The sequence below is a fragment of the Diceros bicornis genome, chromosome 9 (genome assembly GCF_020826845.1).
Source record: "Diceros bicornis minor isolate mBicDic1 chromosome 9, mDicBic1.mat.cur, whole genome shotgun sequence".
Lineage (NCBI taxonomy): Eukaryota > Metazoa > Chordata > Mammalia > Perissodactyla > Rhinocerotidae > Diceros > Diceros bicornis.
In genome coordinates this window covers 13,363,152-13,380,848 of record NC_080748.1, presented here as the reverse complement: position 1 = coordinate 13,380,848, position 17,697 = coordinate 13,363,152, and the positions used below count along the sequence as shown (strand labels likewise).

At 45.6% G+C, this 17,697-nt stretch overlaps 1 pseudogene; it reads left to right on the top strand.

Annotated features, from left to right (window-relative positions):
* The first annotated feature begins 16,924 nt into the window (after positions 1 to 16,924).
* LOC131409924 (large ribosomal subunit protein uL6-like) lies at positions 16,925 to 17,489 on the top strand (annotated as a pseudogene).
* Positions 17,490 to 17,697: the final 208 nt, after the last annotated feature.

The following is a 17,697-nucleotide window of genomic DNA, read 5'->3' as shown; positions in this document are numbered from 1 at the left end:
GCCCCAAACAGGGGTGGCCCCAAACAAGGGCACTGAGACAGGCATGGCCAGGGCGCTCATTTGTGGGTGACTGAAGGGCAGTTCTCCCAGGCAGAAGAATGAAGTGCAGTGGGCAGGCATTTAAAAAGTGTGACTGTCACAGGCTTCAATCAAATTAGTTATTGATAAAGAAAAAGTGGGAGGTCCAGGTGGAGTTTTGAGGAACAATTCAAACACTGTAGAGACCTTGAAGATTTGCCTAATTTCTTGAGTGATAAATTGCCTATCACAGAGCTGTATCTTTTTAGATAGCAGTTTCCCTGCAATTGAACCCCTATCGTCTGGGATCTGTGAAGAAAGCCCATTCAGATAACTTGAGGAATTTCTTAACTTTTCATGCGACTATCCTACATATTTTCATCCTGTGGAGGTGTGTTAGCTAGCTAGATACTGAAACTGATACAAAAGCGTAATTTTAAACTTGTATGTGTTGATTTATATATATATATATATATGCCTATATTTTTAAACACCTAACCCACTTCCAGAAAGGATTGGAAGCATCTTCTAATAAAAACACAGAAGTATGACCAGAAACCATTAACACTGAAACAGAAGTAAAAGCCAGGTAGCAGACAGGCTGCAGTGGAGCAGCGTGACAAAAGATGGCCAGGCTATAATTCTTGGCCTGAGCTGACTGCTCAGCTTAGCGCTGAACTTTCTAATATTCCAGGCAAAGAAAACAATGTTATGAATTGAATAGCTTTATTATTTAAAAAGTGTAAACATCTAGAATAGTGGTTCTCAAACTACAGTCCAGGGACTCCTGGGGTCCTCCCAACCCTCTCAGAGGGTCCGCAGATCACACCCATTTTCATCATAATCCTAAGACATTGTCTCTCTCACTCTCACTCTCTCATGAGTATACAGCGGGGTTTTCTAGAGGCCACACATGTAATATTACCATCGATTGAATGCAGAAGCAGATACGAGAATCCAGCGGTTGTCTACTAAGCCAGACATTCAAGAGATTTGCACAAATTTTAAAGTCATTCTTCTAATTTATTTTTGTTTTGGAAAATACATTTTCATAAAACATTAATTATGTTGATATATTATGGGTTTACTGCTATTATTTTAAGTGAATTAATAAATATTTTATTTTTTGTTTTAATTTCTTTTTTTTTTTTTAAAGATTTTATTTATTTATTTTTCCGCCAAAGCCCCAGTAGATAGTTGTCTGTCATAGCTGCACATTCTTCTAGTTGCTGTATGTGGGACGCGGCCTCAGCATGGCCGGAGAAGCAGTGCGTCGGTGCGCGCCTGGGATCCGAACCCGGGCCGCCGGCAGCGGAGCGCACGCACTTAACCGCTAAGCCATGGGGCCAGCCCTGTTTTAATTTCTAATATAGTAAGTATTGATGGATATATCTTATATAAGTAAAAATACTTTGGGGTTCTCAAAAATTTTTAAGAGTATAAAGGGCTCCAGAGACCAAAATGTTTGAGAACTGTCGATCAAGAATATTACTACTGGGGCCGGCCCGGTGGCACAAGTGGTTGGGTGTGTGCGCTCCGCTGCTGTGGCCCGGGGTTCACCGGTTTGGATCCCAGGCGTGCACTGACGCACTGCTTGGCAAGCCATGCTGTGGCAGCGTCCCATATAAAGTGGAGGAAGATGGGCACGGATGCTAGCCCAGGGCCAGTCTTCCTCAGCAAAAAAAAGAGGAGGATTGGCAGATGTTAGCACAGGGCTGATCTCCTTAAAAAAATAAACAAATAAATACAAGTAGTCTTAAAAAAAAAAAAAAAGAATATTACTATTATTTGTGCATCTGAGATGGTGATTTTTGCCCCAAAAATTCCTTTCTAGAAGGCATTGGTCATGTCTACATTTGATCCCATGCAAAACTAAAATCATTTTAGGAATAGATGAAGTGTCATTTTTGTACACATGCATTCATTTATTCCTCATTTATCTGTTCAAGAAATGTCTACCCAGCATCTGTTCTACAGAGGCCAGGTATCGTGTTGACCCTGTCCCCCGGAGACTGTGATCTAGTTTGCAAAGGAGGAACAATGATGACTTGAAAATAATCCAGGATCAGTGTCAAACCAGACGGAAACTGCTTTGTTTATCTTCACACAGACTACCAATTTAAAAAAATACTATTTATTTTACTGAGTCTGAAGAGTTGAGGTTAAAGAATTTCCTGCAGGAGGCCATCATGTACCAGGTATTGGATTCACTGGTGACTGAAGTCACAGCAGCCCTCGTCTGTTATCATTGTGTTTAAAGGTATGGTTCGTTTTGAGAAAATTCAGTATATGTAAACAAAAATCTACATTAGAAAGTATTATATTTGTATTACAGAAAGGTTTTTCATCTTGGCAGTACTGGACTTTTGGAGGGAGTGATCAATAACTACACCGATTGGGTGATTGAGCAGTTCACCATACACCTAAAACATGACTCAAACTGTCACCGTTGACGCACAGCCTTTCAGTTACATGTATAATGCATTTAGGGAGGCAAAACTGTATTGTACAGTTAGTTACAGTAAAAAACAAGGAAGCTAGTTCTAGGTGTGGCCAGTGTCTGATGTAAGATGAGCCTCAGGCCAGAAGGAAAAGTCTGGAGTTGGTAAAAGAGAGGAGCCAAAGAAAATATGAACCGCGAGGTGTACGTAGTCCTTCGTTTCTTTGTCTGACAGCATGGTTGGGCTGGAAGGTCAAGGCGTGAGTGTAAATTTCAGTATGCTGTTTTACCGTGTCCTTGTTGATTAATGGAGAGGCTTGGGTAAATTAGACTAACCTGCAGCTGGTTGAACAAATCACCTCCTAAAAGTCTTGGTAATGGATCCATTTCAACTTTGATGGAGGTCTCCATTGACTTGCCGCAGGACATCTTCAGCCTTACTCAGTACAATATTGTCACAAGCGATACCCTGAAGAAATCTGTTGATGACAAAGATGGGAGGAATAGCTTATACATTAAGATGCTAGAAGCAGGGTCTAAAAATATTTTTAAAGACTGAAACAATGTGCCAAGTCTAATAAGATAGAATTTAATAGGGAAGTATCCCACTATTGGGGCCCTAAAACCCATCCAAACAAGTTCAGGATGTGTGGACCTGGCATGTTTAAATGGAGCCCGGATGAGGCAAATACAAAAATGTATCCGTAAAGACCTTGTTATGAGCAGACCACCACTTGGCTTCTAGGACATTTCCTGAGGCTCCATGATATCAGTAGGTATTAGGCAAGGGGACAGGAGGATGAGGGTGGGGAAGAAACTCAAGTGGGGAGGGTGGTTTAAGAGTGCAATATGCAAAAGAAAACAACAATCTCAATAAGTGGTTACTTAAAATGTAATATGAGAGGCCTTATGTCCAGAATAAAGGAGGGGATGGTCCTGCTCTACTCTGCAAATTAGGCCTCTCGTGGAATATTGGAGGCAATTCTGGGTTTTAGGCCTCTCGTGGAATGTTGGAGGCAATTCTGGATTACTACCTTTTACATAGGTAGTAACCAGCTAGGCTCTATAGAGAATACAGCAACTAAGATGGAAAGGGTCTTGAAATCACGTCACATCTCTGCTCTCAACCCTGCAGAGTGTGGCCCTGTTAAGGCCACATGACTCCTGGCTACCTCTCACACCTCCCTTCCTCCCTTTCCCCTTACCTCATCCACTGCAGGCACGCTGACCCCTGGTCTTCCTCAAACATCCAGCATTTCTCACCGCAGGGCCTTTGCTCTCCCCCCCATGTTCACATAGCTCATCCCCTCAATTCAGTTGGGGCTTTGCTCAGATGTCACCTCCTCATTGGGTCCCCCCTGGCCTCCCAACTTAAAGAAGCACGCCCACTTCCCAGTCTCTTAACGTGCTTTTCCTTCAGTGCACGTATCATTACCTGACATTATAAATTTACTTGTTTGACTGTTTATTTTCTGTCTTCCTCCGTAGAAGGTACATCCCAGGAGGGCTGGGGCTGCGTTTGGTTCCCTCTTCCATCCCTCGCTCCCGGTACACCTTAGGTCCTCAGAGCACTTTTCGACAGACTCAATGGCTAAAAGGAGGCCGTACTGCAAACCCACACACGGGAAGCCTTGGAGAGCTCCATCAGACCCGGCGGAGCTCCGCCACGGAAGGGCCCTTCCCACCCGGCCCGCCTAGAATGACGAGGGCGCTGGAGGAAGGTGCTCTGGGACACAGGCTTTGTGTCGGGAAATATTTCTAAGGAAAGGGGGGCCGCGTGCAGCATCCCTGCCACGAGGCGTGTTTCCTCAGACGTGAGGGAGCCACTTGTCAGGGATATTGTTTGGAATTTGAATTAGACAATACTTAAGACTTTTTTCTATTCCAAAATTTTGTGAGATTGTCACAGGTCAGGCCACCTCTTTCTTGTTATAACATTTTTGAATTTGGTCTACTGAAATAGTTTTTCTATGTGAACACATTTTCAATGTTTTGAACGTGATAATGGGATTCCATTTGTAGAAACATGCCCATTTTGTGAAACATCATTCAGAATAATGTGAGATTTAGAGGAGAAAGGCCTTGATTTCATGGGAAATGTGTGTCATTCTCTGAGAGCATCCTAAGAAAGATTGAAATGTACCTAATTTTTCTTATTCACATGTCCACTGTGCTCACCACTCTTATTAATAATCATAAATGTTGCTTTGTGAGTATCTTTCTGGATAAGACATGGCATCTGTCCCAAGGAGAATGATTTTAGCACTCAACAGCTGAGAAAGGAAATGAATTATCCCATTGTAACTACTAAGGCCATTTAGGTAGTCAGGAATTATCCTGGTCTGGACAGACAGACAAAAGAGTAAACAAGACTCTGGTACGCTTTTTCAACCAGGCAAAAGTTTTCTTTTTTGAAAATAGCACTAAATGCTGAATATTATTAACACAGAGCTCAGAGAACATGAAACACAGGGGTCTATGTATTTTTATAAATTAAAACAAACGAAAAACATAACAGTGATTGTAGAGGACTCTGTTTCTCACTCAGCGGAAAAGGCACAAAATATCAGTGTGGAGGGACTCCCAGAGCCTTCCAGCTGATATCTCCAGCGCTGACTTATTCCACAGTCCCGAGGCAGGCCACGAGCAGAGATATAGCCCGAAAGTGTGTCATGGGAATTTGTGACTGTTCCTCTGGCTATGTGATGAGATTTTTGCTGCCTAGAAACATGGGAGGTTGGAACCCCAGGGCTAGTGTTCTGTTAACCTAATAAGTAAAAAAGAAAGTCTTTCCTGGAATTCTGAATTTTTAAAACCTATTTCAAAAAGCAAACAAAAAAAGCTCTAACATAAATTTCAGCACATTCAAACAACAACAACAATAATAACAAAAACTGAGCTATATAAATGCTCTATAAAGAGTGAACTTTCTCGATCCCAACATCAGTCAGATTCTAGGACATAAGTTTCACGAGAATGGAAGGAAGGTAGATGGTTGTTACTAGTTCTTAGACACTTCCCAGGAAATGGGATCAGTGAAGCCAGAGCAGACCCACGGTCAGAAGTCAGGATGCTCCTCTCACATTGTCCTGGGATACAGGACAACTGATGTTCTTCCCTGGCTTTCTCACGAGACTCTTCATCATTTGGGCTGGTGTTTGGGTGCGACCCAGTGCTGCCAGCAGGGTCTCTCTCCCCTGGTTCCTCTTGTGCCCTACAGAGTCAGTCAGTAGGATGAAGACAACAAAGGGACCAGGGTAGAGCCACATTGCAATTACTTGTTCAAGCTTTACTGGCCTACCGCCTCCACTGGGCTGCAAGATCCTTGGGGACAGAGACACATCTTGTTCACCAAAGTAGCCCCAGCACCTAGCACAGCCCCAGCCCCAAAGTCAGCCCTCAGTAAAGGTTGTTGAGCTTTACTATTAAATGAAGTGCAAAGGTCCAAAGGAAAGCAAGCCTGCGTTGACCCTCCTCTAACCAAAGGCACAGATTGAAGGCTTCGGTACGAGGGCGGGGTTTTCTTCCTCCGTGCTGTCTCCGATCTTCAAGTAATGGGCACCCCAAGTACGACTTGTCCCGTGAAAACTCAGTTCTTCGGTGGCCTGGGTAGGGGGGGCAGGCTCCGAATCCTTGCTCACCACTGAACCTCCGAGACAGTACCCGGCCCCCGAGGATGATCAATGGACATTTGTGATATAAAACAGTAACGTGATCGCTACCGGCCCGACTTGCGCCTACCCGGCTGCTGTCATTACCCAATAAAGGGGCCTCTTTCAAAACATGTTAGGAAACTGAACTTCCCTAAGGCGAAAGATGTTAGCAGGCCCTTTTTCCTACCGCTCCCTGGGAAAGTGAAGAGAAACAGGGGACAGAACTTCCCCAGGTCATGGTCCTGCACTGACCGATGGCCTTAGGTTGCAGAGGAGACCAGGAGCTCCTGGCCTCGCTCATCAAATCATAATTGCCCCAGAAACAAGAGCCAGCAGGTTTGGAGGCCAGGAAGGCACTTCCTCCCCCACGTGACTAGGTAACTCCCCTCGCGGAGGCTCCCCGCCGGATCGCGCGCAGCCACCAAGTGTTTCAGAGGTGAGGACGGGGGTGATATGTAGGGGCCTCGGGCGGAGCGGCTTCCCACCACCCCCCGCCGCCCCCGCCCCGCTGCTCCCTCCTCCTCCGGTGCCTCCATCTGGTGAATTCACAATAGGCCCCAGAGCCAGGAAAGAGACACCTGCCGGTGGAACGCGGCAGTGCGGGTCACCGCGAGCCTCCGACGCAGGCGAGGCCGGGAGGCCGGGGAGGCGGCGGGGAGGCTACGCGCGGGTGCGCGCAGCCCCGGACACTCTTCCCTCTGCAAGCCAGCTCTGGATTCGACTTCCAAGGACACGACGTGATCTCTCCTTTGGACGTTCTTTGAAAGATTTTAAAACAGACGTGTGTTCACCTGTAGGCGAGCCCAAATGTCCCCCTGCCTTGGCCTTCTCAACATCTTCAGCCGCCAAGGGCCCCCCACTTACTGTGCCCGGAGCTGCGGGGCGGAGAGAACACAAGAGCGTTCCTCCGCGGTCAGCAGGCGCTTGAAAGAGAGGGCGGAGCCTCTCTAGATTTCTAAGTTCGCGTAGGCTAGCCCGATTACTCTCTGGCAAACGTTTACCCAGGCCCTGCTTCAGGCAGAGCGCTTCAACCTCTGCTTGCCCGTGTGTGTGTGTGTGTGTGTGTGTGTGTGTACCTGTGCTTGCCCTGTGTGTGTGTGTACCTGTGCTTGCCCTGTGTGTGCGTGTGTTTGTGAACCTGTGCTTGCCTCTGTGTGTGTGTGTGTTTGTGTGTGTGTGTGTACCTGTGCTTGCCCTGTGTGTGTGTGTGAACCTGTGCTTGCCCTGTGTGTGTGTGTGTGTGTCTGTGAACCTGCGCTTGCCCCTGTGTGTGTCTGTGTGTGTCTGTGTGTACCCGCGCGGGCCTGTGGGTGTATGGGAGGGTGTGCAGGGTGACAGCTGGATTAGAAGTCACAGTGAAAGAAGCCAGCAAAGTGTAGTGAGAACAGAGTAAGAACAGCTCTCTAGGAGCTGGGACCTTGGGAGCACAGGCTCGCTGGAGAGGCAGGACTAACCTTGCAGTTGTAATCGTTGACTTTCATTGCCACCAAGTACCAGAAGAAAGAACTCCATGAAGGCTGAAGAAGTCAAGAGTCTTCTTGGGGCTGCTGGTCTGGAGCAAATCCCTTCAGAATAGGGGAGATTTGAGTCCTTGGAAGGCGGCATAGGCGGCTTTCGGGGCATTCCATTCTGGGAAAACAGTCGCTTAAGGTGAGATGCTCCAGGGAGGTTGGGAAGGCAGAATAGTGCCAACGTGGCCCACAGGGAAGCACTGCTGGTCCTGCACAGTCCAGGAAGTGCATGATGAGTGCATGAACGGGTATGTGGGATGGTTAGACCAGTGGTTCTCAAAGCAGCATCGGCCTCACCTGGGAACTCAAATTTTGGGGCCCCACACTAGACATACTGCATCATAGTCTCTGCGGGCTCCAGCAATCAGTCTTTAACAAGCCCCCCAGGTGATACCGATGTTCTCTAAAGTTTGAAACCACTGGATTAGGAAATGGAGACTAGAGGAGCTGGCTGGGGGATATTCCAGATGCAGGGCATTGAAAGCTGGGCTGCTTCTTTTTTTGTGTGTGAGGAAGATCAGCCCTGAGCTAACATCTGCCAATCCTCCATCTGCCAATCCTCCTTTTTTTTTTTGCTGAGGAAGACTGGCCCTGGGCTAACATCCGTGCCCATCTTCCTCTACTTTATATGGGACGCTGCCACAACATGGCTTGCCAAGCGGTGCATCGGTGCACACCCGGGATGCGAACCGCCAAACCCCGGGGCCGCCGCAGCAGAGCACGCACACTTAATCGCTTGCACCACTGGGCCGGCCCCAAAGCTGGGCTTCTTGAGTACAAATAAAGGGGAATAAGGGGGTACTACTGACAGGTATAGGATGTAGGAAGAGGATCCAGTTTGTGATGGAGAGAGCACTAAATAAATGTCATTTTGGTCCTGTTGATTTAGTGTGATGGCAGGGCATCCACAGAGAAATTCCTCGAGGCAGCTGGAAGTCAGAGGTTGAAACACAGGTGGGAGAGCACGGCTGGGGTCACCTGCATGGAGCTGAAATGAAGGGAGTGGGCCTGCTCACTGAGGAAATAAGTAGAGTGAGATATGATCAGACAGAAGAGGGGAGGACGCAGATGGGAGGACAAGAAGTCCAGCAGCTTACAGGGAAGAGCTGGTCAGAGGGGAAGAAAGAAAACCCAGTCAGCGTGGTGCCACTGAGGCAGTGAAAGGAAGGAGATTCAAGAAAGAGCTAGTGGGAGGGAAGAGAAGGCCTCAGACACCAGCTGGCCTTGGGTTCTGTTTTCTAACCCGTTGGAGGGCTGTGGAGCAATACAGTTGTGAGCCCAGCATTTAAAATAACAATAGAAAACGTCAATGTCTCTCGCATAGTAAAGACACAGTGTCATGAAACTTCTGTCGAAGATATATTTTTGGAGGGGGATACAATATCATTTCTGTGGCATTCTTGCCAAAAATGTATAACCTTAGTGCAATCATGAAAAAAAATCAGACAAACTGAAATGGAAGGACATTTGACAAAATAAGTGATCAACACTCTTCAAAAGAGTCAAGGTTACGAAAATCAAGAAAAGACAGGAACTGCTACAGATTCAAGAGACTGAAAAGAAACCGCTAAACTCAATGTGGGCTCCTGGATAGGATCCTGGGACAGAAAAGGGACATTAGTGAAAAACTGGGGTCTTTAGTTTGGTTAACAGAATTGCACAGATGTTAATTTCCTGGTTTTGACAATTGCACTATGGTTGTATAAGATGTTAACACTAGGGGAAGCTGGAAGAGGATGTCTTAGTTCGTGGGGCTGCTGTAACAAAATGCCATAGACTGGGTGGCTTATAAACAACAGAAATTGATTTCTCATAGTTCTAGAGGTTGAAAGTCTGAGATCACGGTGCCGGCAGATTCCATGTTTGGTGAGAGCCTTTTTGCTGTGTCCTAGGGGCTGGGGAGCTCTCTGGAGCCTCCTTTATAAGGGCAGTAATCCCATTCGTGAGACCTCCATGCTCATGACCTGAAAATCACCTCCCAAGGCCCCACCTCCTAATGCCATCACATCGGCCATAGGATTTAACATAGGAATTTTGAGAGGACACAGCATTCAGACCATAGCAAGGGGTATCTGGAAATCCTCTATACTATTTTTGCAACTTTTTTACAAATGTAAGTCTAAAATTAGTTCAAAATAAAAAGTTTAAAAGCAACATGCATTTTTGTATATGTGAACTGGGGTTGGGGGCGGTTCATGATATAGAATATAGTGAGTTGTGGTGAAAAAAGTTTGAAAGCCACACTGTCTGGGGTGTGGAGGGCACGTGGCCCGGGCAGTGAGGCACAGCTCCTGGGGCTGAGGTCCTGGGAGGTTTTGTGGGTGCCGTGGGGGAGGGGGAGAAGCTGTGGTCAGAGTGGGGCTGGGGTTAGCACACTGCCTTCAGGTGAGTAGACACAGGCCTCAGTTCTGCTGTCTGACAGAGGCTGTGGATTCCTGATGGAGGGGAACTCTCATCCCAGGAAGTCTGAGAGGTGAGTGGGTGTGGTGGATGTTGAAGCTGTCACAGCCCTATCCTGTTGTAACCTACGACAGCCACTTCTGGGGAAGCTATGTGCCAGAAAGAGATCCCCTGCTACCTAGGGGAGAGTAGCACTCCGTAGTCTAGAGGTGTGTTATCTCTTTGATTTTTGCGGGGGGAAGGGGACCTAATTTCAGGTTCCTATTTCATAATCTAATTTTCATAATCGAAGTTATGATCAAAGGCCTATTTCATAATTGAAGTTGCTCTGAATCCTAAAAGCCCTAGGCAGGGAAATGTCCCTTTTTCACAGGAAATCCTGCAAGCAACCTGGAGGAATGAAAGGTTCTGGTAGTTAATTCAGTAGCTTCTAACCTGTTTTGCAGATGTACTGAGTTGGGGCAGTGGTTCTCAACTGAGGGCGATTTTGCCCCTCAGGAGACATCTGGCAACGTCTGGAGATGTTTTCAGTTGTCACAACTGGGTGTGTGTGTGTGTGCGCGCGCGCGCGCGCTACTGGCATCTATTGGGTAGAGGCCAGGATGCTGCTAAACCTCCTACAGTGCACAAGACAGCCCCTCCACCCCGTAGCACAAAATTACCCAATCCCAAATGGCAGCAGTGCTGAGGCTGAGAAACCCTGACTTCGAGGAGATGAAAATCTGAGGTCTGTTTACGGTCAGGAAAGTTGCCTGAGTGCTTTTCACAAAAGAAGGGTATTAAGCTTCATTTCTTGGCTTGATTTCAAGTGGATAATTATAACCTGCCTACCTAAAATTTACACTTTAATTTTCAGTGGGTATCTTTCTTCAGTTCATGCTTAAACAGGCTTCGTGTGGCTGTATTCCTGACAACAGGCAATATTCTATGCCTGAGTCAGTTACAGGTCAACAGTGGGTGAAACAATTGGTCTGTGAAGTGATTTGAAACCTTTAGGGGATAAAAAGCACTAAAACAAGAAACCTGGGATGTTATCATCATTATTAATCATGAGTAATAGTACAGCACTACTTCAGCCACTCTCAGGATTCCCACGGGATTCCCATTAGTCCTGAGGTCAAAATCAGACTCCTGACTTTCTGTCTAACCAGGACTAATACGTTAGCCATTGAAAGCAAAGAGCTCTGGCTCTGCACGGCCCTGCTGCCTGCTCCAGCGAAGGGAGAGGCTCTGCTCTGGCAACAGGCAGCTTCAAAGCAAATCCTGTCTTCTATTTGTACTCGCTGTTCCCAGATTAGAACAGAGCAGCACATACTTGTCTGTTGCTTCAAGGCAAGAGCTGAGTCTGAAGGTATTAACCAGAGGCTTACTTAAGCAAACCAGAGAGCCCAGAATAAGTTAGGGCAAGGCTCTGCCTTTCCTTTCCTTACATTTAAAGATTATGATAATTCAGGGAGGGAAAATTTACAGTCAGAAGTCAGGCTGCCAACTGATTGACAGATCAAATGATTACCTTTTTATAAGCCACACAGATTAGTTTGTAAAACTTGATTTGGCTTTTTTTTTTTTAACAGTATTTTAATGTTAAACAAGCCTGGACAGCTGCAGACAAGTATAAAAAGAGCAGTTGGGTTTTCTTTTTTTTTCTTTGTAATTTTTTTTTGTTTGTTTTTTGTTCATTTTCCCTAGGATTTCTGTCTTTAGAAAGACAGTATCAGTCTCATCCTTAGTAACCTGGAGTTTTGGCAAAGTGTGACTTTTGGGATTTTCAATGGTGATATATGTTGCTTCTTTGCTTGACATGTCTTCATCTAAGTAGGTTTGGAATGGACTCTCCTGGCATGATTCTTCCTTAAAAATCCATGTTATTTCATAATACAAGTGCTGCCTTTCATATATGTGGAGGAGATGCTGCAGACTCTACTTTGATTCTTTACTAGCTGACTCATCTACACCTTCTTGCCTAGGACCTTAAAAACATGCATTTTGAAGGTGCTAGCGGAGGTGAGAGGCAGAAATGTTAGCCATGGGGCAAAGTCTGTCTTTGCAAAGCAAACTAGTGTGTCCCGGACAAAGCCTGGGTCCCTGGCTCCTGGAGAGAATAATCACAACCATAATAAGAGTTAATATTTATTGGCTATTTAGTATGTGCCAATCTGAGGCCCAAGTTTTCCTGTGGAATGACTCGCTTTAGGTTTGCAGCACTCCTTGAGGTAGGTACTACTTGTTGCCTCTGTTTTGTAGCAGAGGAAACTGAGTCTCAGAGAGGTCAGGTACGTTACGCGAGGTTACAGAGCAGAAAGACTCCGCTGGGATTTGAAACAAGCCATCTGTCTCTCCGGCCCTTGCTCATGACCTTTTCCCAACAAACATGATCTAAAAAACATGAATAATATTAGCATGTGATAATTATATCGTTTGTTTTTTAAATGTTTCAAGCTATTTTCACATTCATTACCTCCTTCGCTCGGAAGGCATGATGGTAACTAGAATCCTGGTGCCTTTTCATAAAGATTCGATTTGGAAACGGCTAGACGCAAGCCCACACACTCCCTTTTCCAGAAGGCCTACTCCAGCAAATGTGGTGCCCCGAGAGATCACTTCAGTTTATTTTCCTTCTCCCCAAGATGAATTTAGGTGGCGGGTGTTTTAGGTTTTCTTTTAGTAACGTTTTTCTTTTCCTACACTTTTCCTGAACATGATGCAATTGATACCCTTTTGAAGTTTAATTACACCTCTGGCACAGCATCGCATGAAGCATTTTACTCCTGGCTGTGTTTTTGGAAGCTAAGTTCATGGCAGGAATGACATATTTATCTTGGAATTGAGACTTGAGAAGCGAGTTCCTCCCTTGAACACGGCCTGAGATATATCACCTCCCCATCTGGGATTCTAGCCTCAGGTACATAAGGGAGCCAACAGTAAATTTTAAGAGTAAAGGGGAGCAAGAGGCCATTTTCCATTAATTTAGATGAAAGCTGATGAGGTAAAGTGCAGCTATCTATCATTTCTGTGGGGTTTTAGTACTCATATGTCCCCCCACTGCCTCCCCACTCACTCTCCTACAGGGGAGAGGATAAGAATGGTTGGCAAATCACCACTTTTAACAATGTCTATTCTGGCTTAAATAGGGCCGTTCTGCATCAAGTTGAAATGGAACAAGTTGATAATGTACAGACCATCCTATGCTTATGAGACATGTGGCAACTTGTTGGGATGGCCTAGGAAGCCCTTTGAAATTGGTCCCCAACCCTCCTTTCTAGCTCTAGCACCTGCCCCTCCCTGCCCCGCAGCTACACCAGATGGCCCGCACCTCTTTATTCCAAGCGAGGTAAAAGGCAAGTCGAGGCCACATTTCAGAATTCCAAGGACTGGTTTCCTACTTCCTCCAGGCTGCAACTTTGGGACTTAGAAACAAGACTAGGATGAGTGATGTGGTCTCCAGATGCTGAAACTGCAAGAGAGGGAATTTAAAGTCATGATTTAAGATAGGAGACATTTCATGCCTCTGCATGTTTCATCCCTGTGTATCCCTCATCCTGAGATGCCTTCCTCCCTTCACTTTAGCTTTCGAATTATATTTTTCCTTCAACATCCAGTCATCTTCCAGTGAGAAGCTTTCCCAGATCCAACCCTCTGATTCAGATGCCCCCTTCGTGCCCCATGACACCGTGTGCTTCCCTCAGTTCCACACCACGCGGACGCTTCTCAGCATCGCTTTGTCTGCCTTTCCCACTACACTGTATTCATTCATTCTGGCTGATAGTAGGGGATCAACGTAGTTATTGAATAAATGAATGAATCTTTCTTTCTGACAGAAGATCTTATTTGGAAAACAATTCAAGTCAGAAGATTACTTAGTGAATACAGAAGGCCTAGGATGAGCTGAGACAGAAATGCCCAAAATCATATCTGAAGTCAGCTACTCTGTTCCATAGCCATTGCCACTCTGCCAGGTCGTTCCAGATTCTCCAAATGTTCCATTTTTTCAACGCTGTGAGCATCTCCATCAGCTCTAGTGGTATCAAAAGGGCCCCTGAGTAGGTGCTCAAGTCTTTGGTTTTGAACTTGGCCATGATTGCAGCAAAGAAAGCAACTCAAGAAGGCTTTAGTCTCTTAGGTTGAAGAAGTGATGTTACTTTTCACCTTGGGATCATGAGTGGGGCTTCACCAGCTATGTAGAGTGTTCCATTCAGGTTCTCCACGGCTGCCTCTGTGCCCCAGCAATGCTGTCTGCCTGCTTTTTGAAGGGGTGTAGGAATGCTTTTGTGCTAGGACACAGCCATGTGGGGGAGAATTTTCCCCTCGGAGGCAGCTCTGGGTGCAAGCAAAGGAGATGGCCTCCCTCACCTGAGATGAGGGAAATGGAAATGCCTGTCTGCTCAAAACTTTTCCCTCCCTGCACACCACCAAAATTCCACCATCAAATCCAAGTACCTCCTCCCCTGTGGGGCTTATAGACCTTGGAATCTATTAACCTCTCCTAACACATTAGCACTAATTAGTTGTTCAAGGACATGTCCATTTTGACCATGTAGGGAGGCTCCTGAAAGGTCTGTAAGCACAGGGGAAATGGAAATCTTTGGATAGTGTGAGAATCTGAGCTTGGACCACGGACAATCTCTTGGCTGTTTTGGCCTATCTCATTGCGACTGGCCTTATGAGACTTCAGCCAGACTCCAGCTGTGTCGCTTTATCCTCCAGTTTTGTGTGGAGCTTACTCATTACCTGCTGGGCCTTAATCAAGTGTCGGTACCTTAAACTGCCATCAGAAGCCTTAGAGGCCCTGGTCAGGTGTTATCAGTGACTAATAGTGAATCTGAGCTCCCCGAGCTCCCCCAGAGTCCCCTGTGCTCAGCATGAGGGCAGCCCTTCCCATCCCTTCATGTTCCTGTCCCTACAGGAATTCATCTCTCACACCCCAGTCACTTTCTTTTTTCTCCTCTATGTGTCACTTGCTGCTGTCTGCCTTGAATTGGAGTGATTTGTGCACCTGTGCCTCGCAGCCTCCCCACTACTTGATGCTTTGAGCTTCTGGGGGACAAGGCCATCTCCTTTCCTTTCTCTCTGCCTCACAGCACTCAACTCAGTATTTTACATTCAGACGCTCAATGTGTAGTTTGTGAATTGAATTGAATGCAACAACTAGGATTTGCATTAGCTGGATGAACACTACCCTTACAGATCCCCAAAGATATGAGAACTTGAGTACGTTTCATAGTTGAGCTAGAGCGGTCTGTCAATGGTGGGTCCACGAGAAGGGCTACACATAGCCTGGCATTTTCGAGTCTTGGATTGAAATGATCTATCTTGCTCTCTGCCTGAGTGTACTGTAGAAATCTTACACCAGAAGTTCCTAATTTGAGACTTGGAAAATATGATTGCTGTGTCTGTGGGACATCCAGAATAACAATAATAACAATAATGACGCCATATTCTAATAAATAGAATATTTGTTCAGTGCCAAGCAAGAGTGCTTACTCTTCCAGGTAGCATGACAACCAAAAGAGGCAGGTAGGTGAGGGAGGCAAGGTAATATCTTTAATTATGGCTTGCCATTCCTGTGTTTTTCCTAACAACTTTTCAGCCTACTCGAGGTTCCCCATCACGGCCTCAGCCCGGGTCTGTTGATGAAGGAGGAAGCAGGGGCCAACTTTGCTGGAGAGCTGCAGCAGAAGTCTTCCACACCTGACCCGCTCTCAGGTTGATGGATTACTCATGCCACTGTCAGCTGTTGATATAGACAACAATTTGAGGCCATCCTCAAGACAACCACCAGCTTAACTTCTTCCAAGGAGGCCTGGGGCTTTTCCAAATGAGGCTTATCCTTCAGCTCAAAGGACCCTGTTTACTTAGCATTATTAAGTACAAGCTTTACATAAGTATAGAATATTCTTTATGGTGTCTGGTAACATGCACTATCCTATTATATGTTAAGTCATAAAGCTACGGCAGAGAACATTTAAACCTTGCTGTCTACATCTCTCCTCTCGTGCTTCCTGGCATCTTCTTCCCTCATATCCCTTGAAGCCCAGCTCCTCTGCTAACATCCATCGGGTATTTCCCATGACCTTCTGCAAAAATCTGTCTATTAATAGGTGCGAGAAAACTTACAAGTGTGGGCAAAAAAAATTTATCTCAAATCTAGAGCATTTTCCACTGGAGGCTGTGGAAATAGGTTGGGAAGTTGGAGTTTAATCCTTTATCTTCCCTCTTATATGCTACCATTTCTCAAGGGGCTGGGCGAGGGTGAGGATGGCCTGAAGGGGAGTCCTCACCTCTCTGGGCTGTCGGCATCAGAGAACCAAGCCTAAAGGACAAGAGAGATGGCGTCACAGCCCACATGGCCACTTTTTTATTTCATCTCCTTGGCCATCAAAAGGGGTGGGATGGGTAATCCCAGGGACCCTGCAGATACACAGGACACAACTTCCAGGGCAAAGATTGTCTGAGACACCTGAAACTCCAAAAATGTCTAGGTGATCCTCTGACACTCTTTAAAAAAATTTTTTTTATTGTGGTAAAATATAAATCACATAAAATTGACCATTTTAACATTTTTAAGTGTATAATTCAGTGGCAATAAGTACACTTACATTGCTGTGAATCAACACCATCCATCTCCAGAACTTTTTTAATCTTCCCAAACTGAAACTCTGTACCCATTAAACACTAACTCACAATTTTCCACTCTCCCCAGGCCCTGGCAACCACCATTCTACTTTCCGTTTCTATGAATTTGACTCTCGGTACCTATCCCATCTAAGTGGAATCATACAGTATTTGTCCTTTTGTGATGGGTTTATTTCACTTAGCATCACATCCTCAAGGTTCATTCATGTTGTAGCACATGTCAGAATTTCCTTCCTCTCTTTGCCTCATCTACCATTAGAACGAAGATCATGCTCAGCAATCAGACAGTTGACCTTTCAGAACATGTCAACATCACTCTGAAGGGACGCACAGTTATTGTGAAGGGCCCCAGAGGAACCCTGTGGAGGTACTTCAACCACATCAATGTGGAGCTCAGTCTCCTCAGGAAGAAAAAAAACAGGCTCCTGGTTGACAAATGGTGGGGAAATAGAAAGGAACTGGCTAGTGCTGGCACTATCTTTAGTCACATACAGAACATGATCAAGGGTGTTACACTGGGTTTCCATTACAAGATGAGGTCTGTGTGTGCTCACTTCCCCATCAACGTCGTTATTCAGGAGAATGGGTCTCTTGTTGCAATCCGAAATTTCTTGGGTGAACATCCACAGGGTTCAGATGAGGCCAGGCGTTGCTTGTTCAGTATCTCAAGCTCAGAAAGATGAGTTAATTCTTGAAGGAAACGACATTGAACTTGTTTCAAATTCAGCTGCTTTGATTTAGCAAGCCACAACATTTAAAAACAAGGACATCAGAAAATTTTGGGATGTTATCTATGTTTCTGAGAAAGGAACAGTTCAGTGGGCTGATGAATAAGATCTAAGGTGTCTGGCTACAGAAACAGCAAGATGCCGGATGATTCCTAAGACCTATTTGTGATATTTCAAAGATCCAAGAAAAGTCCTGTATTGGAGAAAATAAAAAAAAAAGAATTCCCTTCCTTTCTAAGGCTGAAAAATATTCTATTGTATGTATATACCACATTTTGTTTATCCATGGACGCTTGGGTTGCTTGCACCTTTTG